Here is a 24313-nt window from a genome sequence, read left to right as displayed (position 1 = left end):
AGTTGTAACGAGTGACAAAAGAACAATAGTCCACCACAAAAAATAGTGAGAGACATGGTGAACAGTGTGTGGAAGGCGATAACATCAAGACGTGATTATATGGCAGTGATAGAAATGGTAGTGCGACCTCCAGTCCCGATGTGAGGAAACGCAGATCAGCAAATCGTAAGTAATTACTTTTTTTACAAAAAAATTGCGAAGTGAACTGTTTAATAATCTAAAACTAACAAAACTGTATCGTTATAGATCCCACTGATGATGACTTACAACAGGAGAAGGAGAAACGTGATGGGATAAATAAAGCAACTAGCAGCAGGAAAAGGCAATTTTATTTGCAAAACAAGTATTTATATGCTTGCTGCGGAGGATGGCCGCACAAACAAACTTGTTACATCCATCGTAATTTGCGCTAGCCGAAGCACAAATTTCCACAATTTCATAATAATATTCATCCATATTTATAAAATATACCATAGTCAAAAAGATTCAGTGTATCTCCGAACCATTACATGATAGGCTGGTGTGGTAAGTAGATCATCAAACTGGCGAATGTCGAAGTTGATTCAGAGAAGGGAGGTCCTGCATCGGGGAGACCTAGACTGTGAAAATATTGGGAAACTAGAATTCTGTTTTTTTTTCTTTTTCTTTTGAAGATTTCTACGACTCTGATCATGTCTGTATTTAGCTTCTCGTGTAGGAAATGAACGATTTTGGAACCCTCAGCATTTCCAGATTCTCGGAGCTCCATTTGACTGTCACACTTTAATTATGTAGGCCCAAAATTGTTTCTCAGTAGCTGTCTCTTACGTGTTTTACTGCGTTCGCATAAATCTACGAACAACCTTGATGATCTGCCAACTCGAGTTCTGCAACATGAAATGTTCATAGTACTTTGCAGCCAATTATGGTTACTTTTTAAGAAGGTACTTTCAACGTTGTGTCATGCAAACAATCGTTTCTTTAATTGTGACTTTATATAAGACATTTTATGTTTAAAACCTTTCTTTCCTTCAACATGTTGGGTAGCTCCTGATAACACACAATTTTTCGCGAAGTCCAACCTTTTCACAAACTTTTTTCACAATTTCTCTTCATGGGGTCATAAGCAATATTCTTGTCAAACTTTGACTTTCGGAGGGCTTAACATAAGAGCAATATGCTTTCTGAATTCATTGCGGAGATGACATTTTTTATAGCTGACCATTCATTAATGTAAAACCATCTTACAAAATCAACCTACGGTATACAGCGGCTGTTTTTTTAAGTTTCCAGTAGAGGAATGATATTTCTATTGCAGTGTATTAACAAATATGCAGGGAAACACCCTGAACTGTAACAAAAACAATCATTACTAATAAAATTAGTAGGTAAAATGAAGAATAATAGTATAAATGACGGAACATACTGTGATCTTCTGAGTCCATGTTGGTGGCCACCACACTTCAAGCAAAAACACTCTTTAACACATTCAGTGTGATTTCAAGCTAGAAGAGAAGGTTCAGATGCACTGCAAGCGAGATGCAACTACAGACTAGCTCTATCGCGTTTCAGTGGAAAATAAGCAAATAACACGTTTCCTCAGCAGTGCCCCTTCTATCAGACTTCAGCAGGAAGCTACGCGTTCTAGTCACACGGCAACGTAATACTTGATCTGTTTGCTTTTTGTCTCTGATAATCCAAACTACAATGGACAAAAGCCTCGTCTTACATACATAACAAGATAAGCAATGCTAAATGCTTTACATTTACATATACATCTCCACATTTAAGTGCCCGGCGGATGGTTCATCGAACCACTTTCACAATAATTCTGCATTATTCCAGTCTCGAACAGCGAGCGGAAAAAACGAACACGTATATCTTTCCGTGCGAGCTCTGATTTCCCTTATTTTATTATGATGATAGTTTCTCCCTATGCAGGTCGGCCTCGGTGAAATATCTTCTTATTCGGAGGAGAAAGTTAGCGACTGAAATTTAGTGAGAAGATTCCGTCACAACGAAAAACGCCTTTGTTTTAATGATGTCCACCTGAAATTCTTTATCATGTCCGTGACACTCTCTCCCATATTTCGCGATAATACAAAATTTGCTGCTCTTCTGTGAAGTTTCTCGATGTACTCCGTTAATCGTACCTGGTAAGGATCCCACACTGCGCAGCAGTACTCCAAGAAGAGAACGGACAAGCGTAGTGTAGGTAGTCTCTTTAGTAGATCTGATAAATTTTCTGCCAATAAAACTCAGTCTTTGGTTCACCTTCTCCGCAATATTTTCCAGGCGGTCATTCTAATTTCAGTTCTTCGTAATTGTAATTTCTAGGTATTTTGTTGAATTTATGGCCTTTAGATTTGACAGATTTATCGTATAATCGAACTTTAACGTATTCCTTTTAGCACTCATTTGGATGAACTCACACTTTTCATTATTTAGGCCAACTGCCAATTTTCACCATACATCTATCTCTTCTAAATCGTTTTGATCTTCCGATGACTCTACTAGGCGATAAACGACAGCATCATCTGCAAACAGAAGCGTGTGCTTCAGACAGGTACGCTAGAATTAAGCTCACTCACACTGGACACCAAGGGATCGGATGCGGCGTCATCGTCAAACGGCGGTGAGTTCACACTATACGGAACGTTAACATAGCGTCACATCGCTTAGCCTATAATTCCATGGTGAAAGTGATTATGAGACCGTCTGATATACAGAAAGTGAGAATATAGTACAAGCGTTGAGAAAGTATCTTTGGTAGAAACATCCGCTGACGACCTCTGTACTGGTGTGGAGTGATGGGTGTAATCAGGGCGGTAGTGAGTGAACCTCAGTGATGAATGAATTTGCTCTGCCACTATGGAAAGCTTTGGAAGAGTTAGTAAAAACACTCCTATGCACAGAGAGAAGTTCTACGCAGTTTTGAGGTCTTTTTGGAGAGTTTTGGGGTTTAATGAGGCTGTGCTCTATCCATAGAAAAGTGTCATACACAGTAGTTTGTGGTGCCATTAGTTACTCGGGTAATGGTGTTTAAAGATCGAAATGAGCTTGGCGAAGTCTGCAGCTGCAAAACGTCATGTGTACTCTTTATGTGCATCTTTCCACCATTTAACTGAAGTGTGCTATTTTGCTTATGGGAATACTATCGACGGAAGTTGGTACAACTCCAGCGGTCTGCATGTAAGAGGGCGTGCAGTGGGGCGATGCGCAAGAGGAAGTGGCACTACGTCAGAGCCGGCTACTGCGTGCCAAACCTCACACGCACAGAGTGTGTGGGACAAGGCCCGGTGTGTCTCGGCTCCGCTCGGTCGTTTTCGGAAATATCAGGTGCAGCGTGGAATTTCATGAGTATTGAGGTGGGGCATTTTTCGGTCGGCACAGTTCTCTTCGTTTCGGCAGGTTCGTGGTATCAGCGCCCTTTGCCCTTCACTACTTGTTCGTGATATGAAGGACGTTCCCAGGTCCAGTGCCTTTTTGCCCAAAAAGAGGCAGTCTAGCACTCCATCGTCACAAGCCTTTAAAAATTAATGGGAATGACAGAAGACAGGGATGAGAATTCTCTGTATGAATTACGCTGTCGCATAAGCGACAGGTACTGTAAATTTGCTACGCAGCAATATTACATTATCACGCAGAAAGAATTTAATGATTTAATCGACATTGAAAGAGCAAAAAATTGCAACGATCGACAGACGTGATTCATTGTCCAGTACTTTGTGCTACATTTGCAGGAATGCAGCACGGTCGAGAAACTGGTGGTGCGAATAGAAAAACTTCTGAAGTTGCACATATTATTCCAGTGTCAGTTGCAACAGTTTTCGATGGAACTGAACCAAAAGTATGGAGACTTCAGGTATTACTGAAAACCACATTGGTTGAGTCAAGGGTCATGCCTGGGACGACTCAATTTAAAACTCACTGTTGTTGAATTTATGGAGGAAAAAGGAATGCACGAGCAAAAATTAGAACATACAGAATGGTTTGCGAACTTCACATTTTAAATGGATTTGATTGCGCGCAGCTCGCTGTAAGACACTGAAACGTGAGAAACAAAGTCTTTCTGATTTGATGAGGATGCATTTAAAAACATAATCTCGTTGTAGAAGGGATGTATCCTGTCATACACAGTCCAATTACCTAAGAGCACTGGCGTTAAAGAAAACGTGAGGTTTGAAAAATTCATTGTGGCCTTGTAAGAATTAACAGGATAGTTTCATAAACGTCCTGAGGACACTACCAGTCATCCATCGGTTTTCGTGCTGTTTTCGAGACCTTTCAGTTGGAAACATCACTGTGCATGTGCACATGTAACTGACTTATCTGCAATGTTATTGCCATTTTAAAGCCAAATCCCTTTAAAACTGTCCAGGGCGCCTACATTGCTTCCGTCGGGTAGAGTTTCCTCGTCTGCGTGATGACGTTAAAAATATGCTACCCTATTTCGACCAACATGAAACACTTTTTTATTATGAAACTAAATAAGTCACGATTACGTGGCAGTGTGAGTGTGAAAATCTGTTAAAATGGTTGAAATGGCTCTGAGCACTATGGGACTTAACGTCTGAGGTCATCAGTCTCCTAGAACTTAGATCTACTTAAGCCTGACTAACCTAAGGACACCACAAACATCCATGCCCAAGGCGGGATTCGAACCTGCGACCGTAGCCGTCGCGCGGTTCCAGACTGAAGCGCCTAGAACCACTCGGGCACAACGTCCGGCCGAAAATCTGTGAACTTTCTTCTTCCGTCCGTATGCTGATATTTTGTACCAGTAAAAAAAATTCTGCCTTTATTACCCAAAAAATAAATAATACTGAAAATTTGTTTTGTTTTTATTTTATGTTTTAAGAAATGTGAAAGATAAAACCAAGTTTTTTCAGTGCGACTACATTGCCGTTTAAATTCCGCTCTTCGAAGTTTTCCGAAATTTTCTCCCCTCGTACTCAGCCAGCTAGCTTCGGCGCTATGGCACTCGTGGCCGGAATGGCTCACGAGCCGAATTCTTGGCCTCCCCTGCACTACGTGAACCGTCAACCAATGGCTGTCTACAGTGTGCTCTTAGAACTGGATGAAGAACACTCAGCGTTGATTCTGATGTTTATGTAGGTGTAATGAAGATATTTCCCCACGTAGCGTTCGTTATCGGTGGCAGACAGCAACTACCGTAACTATTACAAGCAGCAGCAGTGATAGTTTTCCGAGTGTAGAAATTTTTCTGGGGAGAATCAGAAGCAGAAAGAATGGCCCGATGTGACGCTAACCCTAGCATTCCAGTTATTAGGCTAAGCAGCGGCAGAAGAGTGTGACGTATTCTTTACCTATCTCTGCACAGCACATTTCACACGCCCACCTTTTCATTTGTGCGCTAGTATAGCTGGAGCCGTGTATTAACTGTTAGCAGTATAGTTTCTCCAGTGCAGTCCAGCAGTCAGTTTTCGTAATATTTATGAATGTATTCAGGTAGCCACAAGGCATTAATCGTTGAGTCTGAAACAATGAAAAGTTTAGACTCATTGAATAGTAAGTGTGGACAATTAATGTTGGGCAAATGGCTCTGAGCGCTTTGGGACTTAACATCTTAGGTCATCAGTCCCCTAGAACTTAGAACTACTTAAGCCTAACTAACCTAAGGGCATCACACACATCCATGCCCGAGGCAGGATTCGAACCAGCGACCGTAGCAGTTCCGCGGTTCCGGACTGCAGCGCCTAGAACCGCACGCTCACCACGGCCGGCAATGTTGGGCAACAAGAGTTTTAAATCTTGGGAGCATTACATTGCGTAATTTGTCTTGCGTGCTGCATTTTGCTAAAAAGGAGCAGAGTGTTTGCATTCTGCCCAAAGCCATGCATGGAACTTCACACAATGTCGTGGTAGCTTCGAGAACGGACAAAAGGAACGTTTCAATATTTTGCCTGTTCTGTGGGAGAACATTCATACAATAAACATCCAGATCCCCACGTCATCTTCGCACTGCGTCACTAAAACAGAGCAAACAATTAAATAAATACAGTGTTAAGAAAAGTTTCTCTGGATTCCAGCCGCGTCAAGTGATCTAAAATTCTTTTTAAACCCAAGCCGCCGACTTCGAACATGATAACAGCTGAACGTAATGGTCTTCGTGAACTCGAAACGACCCACACCTGGTAGTCCTGCCAGCTGACAAGGGCAATGCAGCCGTCATTATGGAACGAGCCGACTATAACGCGAAAATTTGGTTGTTGGTGGAGGAAAGACATATAAAAAGCTGTCAAAGGACCCAACCTTAAGGATAATTGGGAAGACGTCAGTATTTCTCAAGAGGTCTTCGCTGGATGAGAATGTCATCAAAAATCCCTCCCTCGGGCATCTCGACCACCCACATTGTATGGCCTTCCAAAGATTCACAGGAAGAACACTCCTCCACGCCGCATCGTGAGCACCATTGCATCGCCGACTTACAGACTCTCGAAACATCTGGCCAACCTCCTTATCCCTCACTTTAGTCACTGTGTGCACCACGTCAAGATACAGCCGACTTCAGCAGTCCAATAAAATGCCTGCGTCTTGGAGAAGGGGGTATTATGGTCAGCTTTGATGTAGTGTCATTGTCCACACGCGCTCCCATTAAAGACTCCATATATCTGCTCTCCAAGTTATTTGACGATAATGTTGTGGATTTATTCAAGCATACTCTGACGTCATCGTATTTCGTGTAACGCAGGAAATGCATATCCTCCTAATTCCATCTATTGCACTGCAAATTTTTTTCCTTATTTTGTTACCTGAAGATATAACATTTCTGTGTCTTTGTATATTGTAATTGTTTTACTATTTATATATGTATGCATTTATGTCGATGTATAATTGGTTTGTTTTGTGAATATTATTTGTATTTATACGCTGGGTCTGGCCTAGGGAAAACTATGCTATCGAACGAATACATCGATAGGTCGTGTGGAGAACCAAAGTGTTTAGGATCTTTGGTAGTGAACTCTGTCGCGTGGAGCGCGGGCAGAGCAGAGTCTGGCTGGAGTAGTGCAGTGGAGAGGTGTGTTGTGTGACGCTCCCGCGAGTTGCCGCGCTTTCGGGGTTTGGCAGCATGTAATTGCGCTCGAATTGCTATGATAGTTTCTGACACGGTGTCGCGGACGGGAAGCATTAGCTGGCGCACATCAAGAGCCCGTTTCATCCGGTGACCGTGTCGAGAAGAGGGCGCGCCAGTATCCAGCTTCTGCAACAGCGACGGCCGACAATGAGTGACTGTCTTCACCTGCTCGACCGACGACTGCAAACCTTCAATCAACCAACAAGGAAGACTGGAAGCACGTAAAGTTTTAGAACTGTATGGCACACCTCAGCTTTTCAAACTGTTCCATTTTCGTAACTATAATTACAGCAACTTAGCATGAACATTTGTTGCTCATTGTCCCAATTGCATTACCAAGCAGGGTCCCTTCCTTTTCCGAAATGAGCCCGAGTGTCGTTGAAATTCAGACGCCAGCGTTGAAGTAATATCATTCCATTTCACTGCTTTAATTTCAAAGTTCAGTTGATGTATTCATAGCGGGCTACGCTATTTAGATTACGCAAGCACAAATTAAGAGTGCGAGTTTTGTTACCATATTTTAGCTTACCTGTGACTGCAGCTCGGCTTGGTACATACTAAATGTTACTATTGTTAATTGTTCAGAATCATTTAATTCAAGTTCAAAGTTAAATCTCTTATTTCTAAATTGCGTAGATTCAAGTAGCTTTTGAAATGATTGTTGAGGTAGCCCAAGACTAACCTTATTTTACTGAATTTCGTAGTGCTTCAGAAACAAATCTCACTATTAATTTCAGTCACTAAATTAACTTTCGATTTTCCGGTTTTATTAATTCTTTTGCTAAATTAAGTCAGAGTGTAGCGAAATTTATTACTTCTGACAAACTTTCAGTTTTCACACTACACGTGTTAACCTTCAGTTGCCACGCTTCTAGTGCTAATTATATGTGTAATAACCTTTCTTTTTCAGTTACTATAGTAATTGTCCATAGGACTGGCGACCGTAATTTTCCCAAAATCTCAAATATCTATTTACCGCTAGTTAATTGTTAACGTAAAGGCCCCACATTTACTTTCTTTAGTAACTTTACCCCTTTTCAAAATTAATTTCACCAGTTTCATTTGCATTTTTCCTTTCATTTAGATGTAACCCTTTCCTCCCTCTTTACCGACAGATTGACTTCGGTGACGATTGCTTTTCCCAAATTTCCATTAGGTACACGCGGTTTAATTTTTCACTGTCATTAAGGTCGGTAAGTGAGGGAGAGGTTACATGCTCTCCCAGTTATTTGACGATAATGTTGTGGATTTATTCAAGCATACTCTGACGTCATCGTACTTCTTGTATGATGGAGAATATTTCAACCAGACGGACGGCGTTGTGATAGGAAGCCCATTAGCTCCAGTTGTAGCCAATCTGTTAATGGAATACTCGAAAAACATCGCCCTGGACACGGCTCCTAAAAAGCCTGGTTGCTCTTAACGTTACGTCGACGACACGTTCGTTATCTGGTCTCTTGGACGTGAAACGCTGGGAGAATTCTTGGACCACGTCAACAACATCCATGACAACATAAAGTTCACGATGGAAATAGAGACAGGACGTGCCTTGCCGTCCCATGATGTCCGCCACAAAGCACGAAGCAAATGGCTGTCTCAGCCACCGATATCTACACTCTAACAGCTATCACCATCACCTCTATTCTGAGGGCCTTACTGCAACGAGCCAAAACCGTCTCAGATTATGAAAACTTGTCGAAGGAACTGAATCACTTACGGAAAGTATTCAAGGGAAACGGCTACAACAACCGCCAGATTTCGCAAGCTATCTTTCCGAAAATACGTAAGCAGAAAGACTCCGAAGAGGGCTCGAAGAAGTTTGCGTTGCGTTCTTGCCGTTTTGTGGCTCAATAACAAGAAAGATAAACCGGCTCCTAAAGAGGCATAAAATCGATTCGGTCTTCATGGCTCCAGCAAAAATTCGATAACTCTTGACACCTGTGGAAGACGACGTAGGCCTCAGAACGCCAGTATATAAAATACCATGTGGGTGTGGACAGTTCTATATCGGCCAGACTGTGCGTACCATTGACCAGCGCTGTGTAGAAAACGAGAGATGTTTTCGTCTACGGCACCCAGAGGAATCAGCCAGCGGTAGCAGAGCACGCAGTAGTAAACGGTCATCGTATTGCATTCGACGAGACATTGGGATAGCATAATAAAAGAAGCGATCGAATTAAAAATTTGTGACAACACGCTCAATAAAGACGACGGCCTGCAGCTAAGCACAGCGGGGGACCCGGCCATCGGAATGTTGAAGCGGGCTCGGCGGCCGCACAATGCAAACATTACCATATATGGTGCCGGAGCGGGTACCAGTGACGTCACGGCAGGCAGCTCGGCTATATAAGGACGGCAGCAGCAACCAGAAGACAGTCACCACTTGACAATGGCCAAGGAGCGCTCGGCTGAACGCTCGTGGATTGTAAACCACTTGACGCGGCTGGAAACCCGGGAAACTTGTATTAGCACATATCGCCATGAAACTATACACTCCTATATAGTGTGTTTGAAAATAAAGTAGAACGTACTGGTGGAAGAGGTAGTATAGTTCAAAACTAGAAAAAAGGTTATTATAACAATATGTCTGGAAATAAATATTTCTCGGTATATGGGCCAGTCTGTCTAGAATGTACGTTAATAGAAATAGACACAATAGGCAGCGCTAAATGTGGCTATAACACACTCTAATCCATCCTTCAGCGCCCTTTCAAGTACATTTGGCTCCATTTGGACTGTGTCACACACTCCTATAATGTCTACACATTATTGATGGGTTGAGCGTACACCAAAGATCTTAAGTGTCTCCATAGCCAGAAATACAACGGATTCAGGTCTGGAGAACGAGGAGATCATGACACCAGGCCTTCTAGACCAACTGAGTGTCCATGAAACGTTGTGGTGAGAAACTGTCACACGATCTGTACAAAATAATGTGGCACTCTATCGTGCGTGAATCACTGTCGTTGCCTTTCTGTAAGGGTAGCATTCTCCAATAGCGCTGGAAATTCAATGCACGAACTCGGTGAGACATAAGAACCTGTTAATCTCTTTGGCAAAGTGTATGGCTCTGTGAGTCTGTCAGCGACAATTCCTGGCAATACATTAACTGTGAAGGGAGATGCCTCATCCCCTTGATTGCTCGAGGATTTGTATGTGCTTGCATGTGCTTATTGGGCAGTTTACTGCGCCATGTATCGTGAATCTTGGGTTATCCGTGCGTGTTATAAAAATGGATCTACATCTACATCCATACTCCCAAGCCACCTGGCGGTGAGTGGCGGAGGGTACCTTGAGTACCTCTACCGGTTCTCCCTTCTATTCCAGTCTCGTATTGTTCGTGAAAAGAAAGATTGTCGGTATGCCTCTGGGTGGGCTCTAATCTCTCTGATGTTATCCCATGGTCTCTTCGCGAGATATACGTAGGAGGGAGCAATACAGTGTGAGTCACCTAACGTTACTGCTGGATATATTTTGTAAACCACATCAAATACTGACGAATCGATTCCACAGACCGAACGTGAGGAGAGGGGCTCGTGTAACTGGATAATACAAACCATAAAAAAATGCACGGAAGTATGTTTTTTAACACAAACCTACGTTTTTTAAATGGAACCCCGTTAGTTTTGTTAGCACATCTGAACATATAAACAAATACGTAATCAGTGCCGTTTGTTGCATTTTAAAATGTTAATTACATGCGGAGATATTGTAACCTTAAGTTGACGCTTGAGTACCACTCCTCCGCTGTTCGATCGTGTGTATCGGAGAGCACCGAATTACGTAGGGATCCAAGGGGAACGGTGATGGACCTTAGGTACAGAAGAGACTGGAACAGCACATTACGTCCACATGCTAACACCTTTTTATTGGTCTTTTTCACTGAGGCACATGTACATTACCATGAGGTACACGTACACACGTGGTTTCCGTTTTCAATTACGGAGTGGAATAGAGTGTGTCCCGACATGTCAGACCAATAGATGTTCAATGTGGTGGCCATCATTTGCTGCACACAATTGCAGTCTCTGGCGTAATGAATGTCTTACACGCCGCAGTACATCTGGTGTAATGTCGCCGCAGGCTGCCACAACACGTTGTTTCATATCCTCTGGGGTTGTGGGCACATCACGGTACATATTCTCCTTTAACGTACCCCACAGAAAGAAGTCCAGAGGTGTAAGATCAGGAGAACGGGCTGACCAATTTATGCGTCCTCTACGTCCTATGAAACGCCCGCCGAACGTGTACCTCACCCCTCATGGTAATGTACATGTGCGTCAGTGAAAAAGACCAATAAAAAGGTGTTAGCATGTGGACGTAATGTGCTGTTCCAGTCTCTTCTGTACCTAAGGTCCATCATCGTTCCCTTTGGATCCCTAAGTAATTTGGTGCTCTCCGACACACACGATAGAACAGCGGAGGAGTGGTACTCAAGCGTCAACTTTAGGTTACAATACCTCCGGATGTAATTAACATTTTACAATGCAACAAACGGCACTGATTATGTATTTGTTTATATGTTCAGATGTGCTAACAAAACTGACGGTGTTCCATTTAAAAAAACGTAGGTTTGTGTTAAAAAACATACTTCCGTGCATTTTTTATGGTTTGTATTATCCAATTACACGAGCCCCTCTCCTCACGTTCGGTCTGTGGAATCGATTCGTCAGTATTTGATGTGGTTTACGAAATATATCCAGCGGTAATGTTAGGTGACTCACCCTGTATACTGCTTGGCTCCTCGGTGACGGTATGTTCTCGAAACTTCAACAAAAGCCCTTACCGAGCTACTGAGCGTCTCTCTTGCAGTCTTCCACTGGAGTTTATCTATCATCTCCGCAACACTTTCGCGATTACTAAATGATGTTGTAACGAAGCGCTCTGCTCTCCGTTGGATTTTATGTATCTCTTCTATCAACCCTATCTGGTACGGATCCCACACCGGTGAGCAGTATTCAAGCAGTGGGCGAACAAGTGTACTGTAATCTACTTCCTTTGTTTTCGGACTGCATTTCCTTAGGATTCTTCCAATGAATCTCAGTCTGGCATCTGCTTTACCGACGGTTAATTTTATATGGCCATTCCATTTTAAATCACTCCTAATGCCTACTCCCAGATAATTTAGGGAATTAACTCCTTCCAGTTGCTGACCTGCTATATTGTAGCTAAATGGTAAAGGACATTTCTTTCTCTGTATTCGCAGCACATTACACTTGTCTACATGAGATTCAACTGCCATTCCCTGCACCATGCGTCAATTCGTTGCAGATCCTCCTGCATTTCAGTACAATTTCCCATTGTTATGCGCAAGTGTAAGCATGTATAGATGTATGTTCCACATTTCCTACTAAACCACTGGACTGGTCTCAACCAAACTTGGTACACAGATCGCTTACCGTCTGAAAAGAATCGCTTGGAGCGTAAGAACCATGTACCCGCCAAAGGGGCGATTTTGGGGACGAAAAACAGCACTTTAGTCATCCAGTATTTGAGAAAGACGGCACTTAGTAACTTGGAACAAACTTCACACTTAGCTTCAAAGTTTTATGAAGCTTTTTGTCGCTGACGATCCCCACAAAATGATGAAAGGCGAAAAGTTTTTCGCTTACTATATTTTCACTGTTCATGAAGTAAAACCGCCCCATCAGGTGTGACGTTTAAATTTGTTACTTCTTTACTACTAAATGTATGTACTACCATTTTGCAGATACTATTCAGATACACCACTGCATGTACCTGCAAAATTATGTCACTCTACGGTATATAGACTAGGAACTGTGATGCCATAAGCACTGAGATGTGTGAAAAACTGCCACGTCATGCATGACGTTTAATTTTATTATTTATTTACTACTAACACTGTTCGCAACACTTTCGCTAACGGTATTCACCTACGTACCACAAAACTTCGTCATACTATGACGCATGACTCAGGATCTATAATGTCATAAACCCTGGCATCCGTGACAAATTGCCACACCAAACAAGACGTTTTAATTAATTACGTCTTTACTACCAACTATATTCGCAATGTTTTGCAGACAGTATGCAAATATGGCACTGAACCTACACGCAAAATTATATCATTGTAGAGACATTTCTCGGAAGCTATAAACTCATAAAGATTTAAGACTTTATTAACTTGGTTGTATGGAAAAACTCGCTGCAGATAGGTGAAATATGTGTACAAATAAGTTTGACATACGTTAAATATACGCATAAAAAAAGTTTTGCATCAAACCGGTTCAGAGAGTTCCAGAACCTGTACAGAAAATTGGAATAGAGATCAACATAAACATAATTTCCGCCCCTTTTATTGCTCTTGAAAACCACACATTGCATGTTGTACCACCATACAGCAGGACCTTCAGAGGTGGTGTTCCAGATTGCAGTACACACCGGTACCTCTAATACCCAGTAGCACGTCCTCTTCCATTGATGCATGTCTGGATTAGTCGTCGCATACTATCCACGAGTTCATCAAGGCACTGTTGGTTCAGATTGTCCCACTCCTCGAAAATTATTTCTTGTGCTGCACGAACATTGACAATAACACCATACAATTCGGATATTAGTACAGCTGGCACCCATAACGTGGGGCCAAATTCTTGTTATAGTGTGCCAAGAATATTTAATGAATTATTTAATCAATATAGAAAACTTAAGTAAGTATAAGAATAAAGTATAAGAATACATAGTGATTAAACTGTACAACTTGTATATGTATGTGTATATGTATGACGTATATTTAATACTGTACATAATTCTTTTCCATAAACTGAATGAGAACTCTATATTGATTAAATAATTCATTAAATATTCTTGGCACTCTATAACAAGAATTTGGCCCCGCGTTATGGGTGCCAGTTGTACTAATATCCGAATTGTATGGTATTTTTGTCAATGTTCGTGCAGCACAAGAAATAATTAAGATGACTTATTCTCAGCGTCAATTGCAAATGCAGTTGTAAATGCAGAATACTCAATTTTACTAACACGTAAGGATGTTCTCTTAGCCGGACAACAGTAAAATTCCGATGGCCGGCCGCTATGGCCGAGCGGTTCTAGGCGCTTCAGTCTGGAACCACGCTGCTGCTACAGTTGCAGGCACGAATCCTGCCTCGGGCATGGATGTGTGTGATGTCCTTATGTTAGTTAGGTTTAAGTAGTTGTAAGTCTAGGGGACTGATGACCTCAGATGTTAAGTCCCATAGTGCTCAAAGCTATTTGAACCATTTGATATTCTCTGATATGAAATGTTGCAAATTAGAAAGTGCAACACCTTTAAAGCCACCTTAATGGAGCTTTCCTACTTTCACTAAAAAGAAATTACTTTTCCTCGGGTGCCTTGGCCCCAGACACTTTGGGTCAGTGTTGGTGATCTAGTATTAGTACGGCATCGCCCGAAGTCGTCAATTTTGAGAAAAGTGAACAAAAAGTGGCAACTATTGTACACAGGCCCTTTAAGATTGTTAACATACCAAACCATGAAAGTTATCTATTGGGAACAAAAGACAACAAAAAATAAAAGGAGTGTATCCTCACGAGGATTTAAAACGATTTATAAGAAATATAGAGAACCAGCTGATATGCTGGAGGGGCGGGGGGGGGGGGGGGGGGCTACTTGGCCAGAGTAATTAAAGATGAAAATTTCATTAGTGTTTATAGAATTATAATGTATTTCGTTTGTGTTTTTTACAATTACTGTGTATCCCATTTGTGTTTTTACAATACTATTTATATGTGAAAATGTTTGCAAGTGATAGCTTAAGATGTACATTACTAGTATATATCATTGATTACAAAGTCAAAGCATTGTTTATGGAAGAAATAATATCATGGAGTTAGAGTTAACTGATAATAAAAAGAAGAAAGTCATCAGGACTTAGAAGCTTTTTCTGGTAAATATAGTTAAAGTAGGTAATAATAAACCTAAGATCATTTGAAGGTCAAAGTTACTTCTTTAAATTTTGCAATTTCAGTTAAAGAGTTTTTTTTTGCGATTATTATTTTATGTTTTTTTAAATATGTCTTGAATGTAAGCGAGAATAAGTGCACCTTGGGTGAATAAATATGGCATGCACCACAGGGGAGGAACTTGGTACCAATCTGGATTACGTGATACTATTCCAAGGTTACATAGAATCCCATCTTGGCAATTTGTAAGAATTTGAAATAATGTTTCGCGACCGGGACCGTTCGGTTAGGGACTAGTAGCTGGTTGTATTTGGACTAATGTCCTACAAAACATGAATAAATGACGATAAAAAATGAACAAGGGCTAAATCAGTAAATCATCTGGGCAACAACATTGTGAACCTGAAGAAGAATGTTTATTATGTGTAACGTTGGGTTGCCAAAAAACAAACTTCTCTTGATTATTGTTATTATTAAATGATTACAATTTCATTTTGTGAAAGACTCTTGCGTGCGTATTAGTGTATTTTGTTAGAGGACTGTTGCTGTTTCAAACGACGCAGTAGCGATCTGTAAATCGAACAGTGTTATATAACTATATTAAATGTTGTCGTCACCGTATGTGACAGTTTTCGGAAAAAGATGTGCATCATCTGATGTGGTGGATGTGTATCATTGATACAAATCAGTGCACGTTAACATCTGTTGTGTGTCAACACAGCAGACTGGTGAAATATGTACAGGAAACATACATGAACACCCACCACAGTGCGTGTGTGCGGAATGTACTCACTTTCTTAAATTGTGCTCTGTGCAATATGGAGAAAGATTGCTACACTTTTAAATAATTAAGTTACGTGAAGACAAAAAGAACTGGACGAACTATATAAGTTCACAAATACACACGAACATTAACTACACGGAAGGGGATACAACATAAAATGTGCTAATGAAACTTCTTTCCAGATGTAGGGTGTGTAAGCGTGAATTCTAATGCGTGTGTGACTTATTTCATGTACACGACTGTACTGCTGCTGACGAGATGCGCGATCGGGCTAGCGGACGGACAACAATGCAGAGTGCGTGGGCGACTGCAGCCTCAACGCCACAACAACACGCCGCCTTTATCTCGCAGCGGACCGACGCAACAAATCATCACAAACGTCATGAAAAATTAATAATGATTTTATTGTTTCTACAATTTCCATTTCTATGATAGCAACCTAACAATTTTCTACCTATATTGTAAAGGTAAAAAGTTTCTATAATATAATTTTTTCATATAATATGTTACTTGTTATAACAACAAAATTCATGGTAAATTACAATATTTGTCTTTGTATTAGACGCTTGTTTTGTGCGTAGACTGAGCCGCTGGGGTGTTTTTTTCCCGGGTTTTCCCATTCCCGGCTAAACCTGAATAAGGGCTCCTTTATTCTTTTACAGCCCGTGGACTTTGTTATCTTAGTAACAGACTACACGCAAGTCAAGCAGGGGAGTAGGAAAGATCATCGAAGTAACTATAGGCATAATACTTGTTACTTTGTACAACTTATCCCTGGGAGATACTAATGCCTAATTAAGAGAGAAATGTAATAATACAAATTTTAAAATGGACTCTAGATCTAAAAATGTGGGTAGTGTTTGTAGTTTGCTAAGGGACAAATAACTACCACATTCTCTTTTTTATGGGGGGGGGGGGGATGTATTCCTATGACGTTTTTGTGAAAATTTACGAAACTGGTGGGACGATATAAAAACAACCGTAATAACGAAAATATTGAAAAAAGTCATAAGGACGATGTGTTGTGATTATTGAAGTGACAAATATTGTAAAATGATATAGAAAAAGAACAATGAAAATTACTATTAATACGAAAACTATGTACTTCAAGGATACTCTGTGAACAAAGTTAAAAATGAGTAGACAGTCTTCTAACGAGGAAGAAAGAGAAAAAACTGACTACACTTCGTTTTGTTCTTGATTGTAGAAGGACGTTATTGACGATTCGTGATGAGAATGGCATATGTTTGTTACCAATACTGTAAGAAAAAGCATTCACATGTTAACGATAATTAATTCTATAAGTATGTAAACTTGTGTTTTCCTTTCAATAGTGTAGGGAAAGGCATCCCATAATTATTACTGAATAATTTGCAGTTTTCATATACTGAGCTGATTTTTTTCCAAAAACGCCATTGCGGGCGAGAACATAATTTTAACTTTTTCATAACGCCACACTGCTTAAAAATAGGAACTCACTCGCTAAGAATTATCTGCTTAAGTGGTCCACGTGAAAGTGAATTAATGTTTAATTGCAGAAACAGCTTTTGTGTTAGCCTGGACCAGTCAGCATGGGTCAGTTTTCACAAGATCTAGTACATAAAAAATATTTGTAATTCAGATGTAAACAGAAAATAGTTTTCAAAGAATTTTAACCAGTTCTATAACAAGATTTCAATGTGAACCTCACAGAAAGCCCAGAGTCTCTTCTCATTAACAGAACAACGAACCTGGTCGGATTTCAATGTGCGCGACATCTAGCTTCGCTACATTTAATGTCTAATACGGTAAACATAAACATGCTAGACTGCTTAAACTCGCAGTTGAAAAGAAATGAAAATTACTCACACAACAATCAAAGACTTTCACGTAACCGTCAAGATTTTGGTGCACCTTAACACAGTATTTCAGCTTCGTGTTGCATAGCGTCACTTCTCGTCTGCAAATGACGAAAGTTGCGTGACACATAATATTCTAGTAATGAATGGCCCTCAGAAATCCGAAGTGTCTGGGGCCAAGGCCCCAAAGGAAAAGTATAGTTCTTTTTCGTGAAAATAGGAAAGCTCCATTAAGGTGGCTTTAATGGTGTTGCACTTTCTAATTTGCAACTTTTCATATCAGAGAACATCATTAGTAGAATCAGTATTCTGCATTTACAAATGCATTTACCATTGATACTGAGACTACGTCATCTGAATCATTTCTCGCGCTAAACGAATATTGGCAATAACGTCATACAATTCGGATAATAGTACAGAGTACACGTAAGCCATTACTTCTATGCATTTTGTTTTCTGTCACCGCAACTATAATTGCAACACGCGCAAATTGCAATCATATGCAATATATAGAACACCTGTTATGCCTGGAACATGTACTTACTATAGCAGACGAAACACAGCTTAGTAACCGTAAGATTCTAATCGCTATTGATGAATGTAAACTTCTCTACAACCGACTGTGGCTTTACCAGTAAAGAGTGATCACCTTTTTAGTCTCCTCTATATCGGAAAAATCTGTTTACAGCATTAACGCCAATTACAATTTCATCATGAATGAGTACACTAGCATAGGTTTTGTAGACTGAATACTTTATACTACGATATCATAACAGGTAACTCTGTACAAATATGAATCATTTACATCTTTATGATATGTGGTTCTCGTAATGAGTCACGTAACTATATTATGGTACACTTTATTTTCAGAGTACCATTGATAGTTTTATAATCTGCCGATATCGATTTTATACTTTTGTCTAACACGACGCTGTGAATACTTTTATGTGAGTACATGACATTCCATTTTGTGTGTATTGTTGTTAACATTTACATTAGTTAACAGATCTGTGATAGTTTAAGCCTGTAATGTTACTTATGTATTATTTTAGTTGGTACAGGGTGACAATTGTTGAACCATACGAAAAAAAAGTAAATTAGTTAAATCTACGATGTGCACACACTGTATTCAACATGTAGACGTCAGTACAGATATTCGGATTTAGGTTATGACATGTTCGATATGCCTGCCATCATTGGTGATGACGTGGCACACACGAATAGCGAAATTCTGCATGACCAGCTGAAGTGTCGGAGCATCGATGCTGTCGATGACCTCCTGAATGGCTGTTTTCAGCTCAGCAATGGTTTTAAGGTTATTGCTGTGCACCTCGTCTTTAACATAGCCCCACTAGAAGGAGTTGCATGTGTTCAGATCCAGAGAACATGGTGGCCAATCGAGGCCCATGCCAGTGGCCTGAGGTACCCCAGAGCACATAATGTGGTCCCCAGAGAGCTGCTTCGATGGTGTCGAGCTCCTTCTTGCATTACCCACAGTTTGTCGAAATCAGGTTCACTTTGGATAATGGGGATGAAATCATCTTCAAAACCTTCACATACTTTTACATAGTTACTGTGCCATCAAGGAATATCTCGTTGATTATTACGTGACTGGACGTTGGACACCACACAGTCACCCGTTGAAGGTGAATAGACTTCTCGATCGCGAAATGCGGATTATTATTCCTCCAAATGCGCCAATTTTGCTTATTGATGAACCCACCCAAATGGAAGTGGGCTTCGTCGCTACACCTACTCATACAATTCCCGTCATCACCCGCGGCCAACCGTGCCGTTTGAACGTCGTAACGCAAACTGTTCAGAAGTTATGACTAGATGGGTAGACTCGTTCATCCTTTGGAACTAGTTCACTGGTGATCGCTTTTTTTTGGGAACCGTTCATTTTTACTCGTTCACCGTTCATCTGTGCTTAGTATACGTTTATTATGAAAAAGTGAACATTAGTAGCATAGGTGACTGAAGATGGAAGGCGCCAGGAGGGGGCACTTGCCTCCGCCATGGAGTACAGAATTTTTGTTCATAACAGAATTCTCACACACTTATAATTTTCGTGATTTCGCAAAACCTCTCGTTTAGGCAACTGTAGCGTTATGCCCCCCCCCCCCCCTTTCATGAACCATGGACCTTGCCGTTGGTGGAGAGGCTTGCGTGCCTCAGCGATACAGATAGCCGTACCGTAGGTGCAACCACAACGGAGGAGTATCTGTTGAGAGGCCAGACAAACATGTGGTTCCTGAAGAGGGGCAGCAGCCTTTTCAGTAGCTGCAAGGGCAACAGTCTGGATGATTGACTGATTTGGCCTTGTAACAATAACCAAAACGGCCTTGCTGTGCTGGTACTGCGAACGGCTGAAAGCAAGGGGAAACTACGGCCGTAATTTTTCCCGAGGGCATGCAGCTTTACTGTATGATTAAATGATGATGGCGTCCTCTTGGGTAAAATATTCTGGAGGTAAAATAGTCCCCCATTCAAATCTCCGGGCGGCGACTACTCAAGAGGATGTCGTTATCAGGAGAAAGAAAACTGGCGTTCTACGGATCGGAGCGTGGAATGTCAGATCCCTTAATCGGGCAGGCAGGTTAGAAAATTTAAAAAGGGAAATGGATAGGTTAAAGTTAGATATAGTGGGAATTAGTGAAGTTCGGTGGCAGGAGGAACAAGACTTCTGGTCAGATGACTACGGGTTATAAACACAAAGTCAAATAGGGGTAATGCAGGAGTAGGTTTAATAATGAATAGGAAAATAGGAATGCGGGTAAGCTACTACAAACAGCATAGTGAACGCATTATTGTGGCCAAGATAGATACGAAGCCCACACCTACTACAGTAGTACAAGTTTATATGCCAACTAGCTCTGCAGATGACGAAGAAATTGAAGAAATGTATGATGAAATAAAAGAAATTATTCAGATAGTGAAGGGAGACGAAAATTTAATAGTCATGGGTGACCGGAATTCGAGTGTAGGAAAAGGGAGAGAAGGAAACATAGTAGGTGAATATGGATTGGGGCTAAGAAATGAAAGAGGAAGCCGCCTGGTAGAATTTTGCACAGAGCACAACTTAATCATAGCTAACACTTGGTTTAAGAATCATGATAGAAGGTTGTATACATGGAAGAACCCCGGAGATACTAAAAGGTATCAGATAGATTATATAATGGTAAGACAGAGATTTAGGAACCAGGTTTTAAATTGTAAGACATTTCCAGGGGCAGATGTGGACTCTGACCACAATGTATTGGTTATGACCTGTAGATTAAAACTGAAGAAACTGCAAAAAGGTGGGAATTTAAGGAGATGGGACCTGGATAAACTGAAAGAACCAGAGGTTGTACAGAGTTTCAGAGAGAGCATAAGGGAACAATTGACAGAAACGGGGGAAAGAAATACAATAGAAGAAGAATGGGTAGCTTTGAGGGATGAAATAGTGAAGGCAGCAGAGGATCAAGTAGGTAAAAAGACGAGGGCTAGTAGAAATCCTTGGGTAACAGAAGAAATATTGAATTTAATTGAAGAAAGGAGAAAATATAAAAATGCAGTAAATGAAGCAGGCAAAAAGGAATACAAACGTCTCAAAAACGAGATCGACAGGAAGTGCAAAATGGCTAAGCAGGGATGCTATAGGACAAATGTAAGGATGTAGGGGCTTATCTCATTAGGGGTAAGATAGATACTGCCTACAGGAAAATTAAAGAGACCTTTGGAGATAAGAGAACCACTTCTATGAACATCAAGAGTTCAGATGGAAACCCAGTTCTAAGCAAAGAAGGGAAAGCAGAAAGGTGGAAGGAGTATATAGAGCGTCTATACAAGGGCGATGTACTTGAGGACAATATTATGGAAATGAAAGAGGATGTAGATGAAGATGAAATGGGAGATACGATACTGCGTGAGCACTGAAAGACCTGAGTCGAAACAAGGCCCCGGGATTAGACAACATTCCATTAAAACTACTGACAGTCTTGGGAGAGCCAGTCCTGACAAAACTCTACCATCTGGTGAGCAAGATGTATGAAACAGGCGAAATACCCCAGTAGGTACTGGGAGGTGAAGAAGCTTGCACAGGATAGAGTAGCATGGGGAGCTGCATCAAACCAGTCTCAGGACTGAAGACCACAACAACAACAACAGCGTTATATGGCTGATCGCAGTGAAATAATATAAGGTGGCGCTCGAAAAACCGGCCCCGAGTACAGACTGCTCGCCAATTACGCAGTATTTGTTGACCGCTACGAGCAGATTAGATAAAGACGTAATAATTAGGCAGTGAACAAATAACAAATAAGCTAATGCAAACAACAACTTCGAAACAACAGATGACGATTGGTAGGCGACAATGATCGGTCTGGTACTCGGGGGCGGTTGGTGTGGCCGAGCTGTTCTAGGCGCTTCAGTCTGGAACCGCACGACCGCTACGGTCACAGGTTCGAATCCTTCCTCGGGCATGGATGTGTGTGATGTCCGTAGGTTAGGTATAAGTAGTTGTAAGTTCTAGGGGACTGATGAACTGAGATGTTAAGTCCCATAGTGCTCAGAGCCATATGAATCATTTTTGAGTACTCGGGGCCGATTTTTCGTGCGCCACCCTGTACCACTGAAATAATATTGTAGAAGCTACCATATTCTCTTTACAAAATGTATCACCACACTCGATTATGGAACGCAGACTTCATCCGGTTGTAGTGAAGTAAGTTGATATGCCGTTTTGTTACCTTAAAAATGTACGTATTGCATACCAAGTAATTTTTTATGGAATTTACGTAGTTATAAAATACATTTTAGTTACCAGTCATGGGCGCTGAATAGAATATGAAATGAACCAGAATTTCAGAGTTCAAAAAAAGTTTGAAACTGATCTAGAATGGGTGTGCGCAGCGAACGAAACGAACAACAACTCTATACTGAACTATCTATGAGCGGTCGGCGGTGGAACTGCGACGAGTGGCCACACGAAGAAGGACGCGTCCGGCCGAGCGAGACCGAGACCGACGGGAACGGGACCGAGGCTGGAACGAGACCGGCCGACGTGCCGTTGCGGGAACGAGACCGACCGTTTCCCATTCCCGGGAACTATAAGTAGAAAGCTGCGACCGAAGTGAACCATGAAAGACCGTTCCTTAGAATTCGTTCATCACTCGTTCCGTTCATCTTGATGAACCGTTCCTTTGGCCCCGTTAGTTTGCAAACGACGCAACGATATTAGTTCATATAGTTGAATATAGGAATCTGGTGGTAATCAAACGACTAAACTAGTTGTATAAATAATGTATTTTACCAGCAGCTCCAGGCGGTAATATGACATTTTCGGAACGTTTTGACATTCCGTTCCGTCTGTTAAGTTAGTTCGTCGGCGTCAATTGTGAATCGAAGTAAACGTTATTTGCTGGTGCGTCACGTGCTACTCTGCCCCTCGCTACTGAGCGTAGCCCCGCCACCTCGCATCGCGCGCACCGCCGCAGCTGAGCAGTGCGCGAGCGCAGACGCGCTCGGCTCCAGCGGTACCCAGAAGCGGTCTGCGACGGCAGCTGCAGCTGCAGCTGCAGCGGCAGCGACGGCGACAAGAGCGCCAGCAGCAGCGGCCGACGGTCGGCGCTTCTTTTGTGGCGACACAACGGCGCCCGCCGCCAAGATAAACAACAGTCGCCGCTGCCGGCTGGCGCTGGCTGCCCGCCCCGCATACGAGGCGGCGTGACGTCGTCTCAAAGAGGCCGGCGGGCCGCCGCCTGCGGAATTAAGCCGCCGCTGCGGAAATTCAGAGGGGCGTTGTCACGCTCAGCCGTTCCGCGAAATAACAGCGGCGAGTCTTCCAGGAGTGAAGCGGAGCTGAATACATCACCTACGCTCGTTCCAGCTACGCGAGTCATAATAGAGATGGGGCTCAGCGAACCGTACATCTCGCTCCTGTTCGTGCAGTACTGTTCCTTACTTCTGGACGAGAAGTGAGAAATGTGAATCTTTTAGGGCGGATAATAACCACGGGAATTGTTTCAGTAGTCTGGACAGTCGCCACTAGGGCAACAAAGTTAAAACATAATTGCGACGTCTCACTTTAAAGTATGGTAGAAGAGGTTAGTCGAACATCTAGAATGGAATACCAACAACAAAGTGCTTCGAATAAAAATGGACTAAGGCAGGTACGTCGTCTTTCAGTTCTACACTCAGTCTGTACTCTAGAGATGGGTCGTTCGCGAACTAACTGGTTCAAAGATCATAATTCACTTCGGTCGCGGCTTTCTGCTTATAGTTCCCGAGAACGGGAAACGGTCGGTCTCGTTCCCGCCATGGCACGTCGGCCGGTCTCGTTCCGGCCTCGGTCTCGTTCCCGTCTGTCTCGGTCTCACTCGGCCGGACTCGTCCTTCTTCGCGTAGCCACTCGTCGCAGTTCCACTGCCGACTGCTCATAGTTACTTCAGTATAGAGTTGTTCGTTTCGTTCGCCGCGCACGCCCATTCTAGATCTGTTTCATAACTTTTTTGAACCCTGAACTTTGGTTCCTTTCGTATTCTATTCAGCGTCCATGACTGGTAATTAAAATGTATTTTATAATTACGTAAATTTCATAAAATTACGTGGTATGTAATATATACATCTTTTGAGGTAAGAAAACGGCATACCAGCTTGCTTCACTATTTCGATAAACAGCAGAAGAAATACTTGTAAAAATGCAAGAAT

Source organism: Schistocerca serialis, chromosome 1, assembly GCF_023864345.2.
Source record: "Schistocerca serialis cubense isolate TAMUIC-IGC-003099 chromosome 1, iqSchSeri2.2, whole genome shotgun sequence".
Lineage (NCBI taxonomy): Eukaryota > Metazoa > Arthropoda > Insecta > Orthoptera > Acrididae > Schistocerca > Schistocerca serialis.
The sequence above is the reverse complement of the archived record's forward strand: the minus strand, read 5'-3'. Positions refer to the sequence as shown.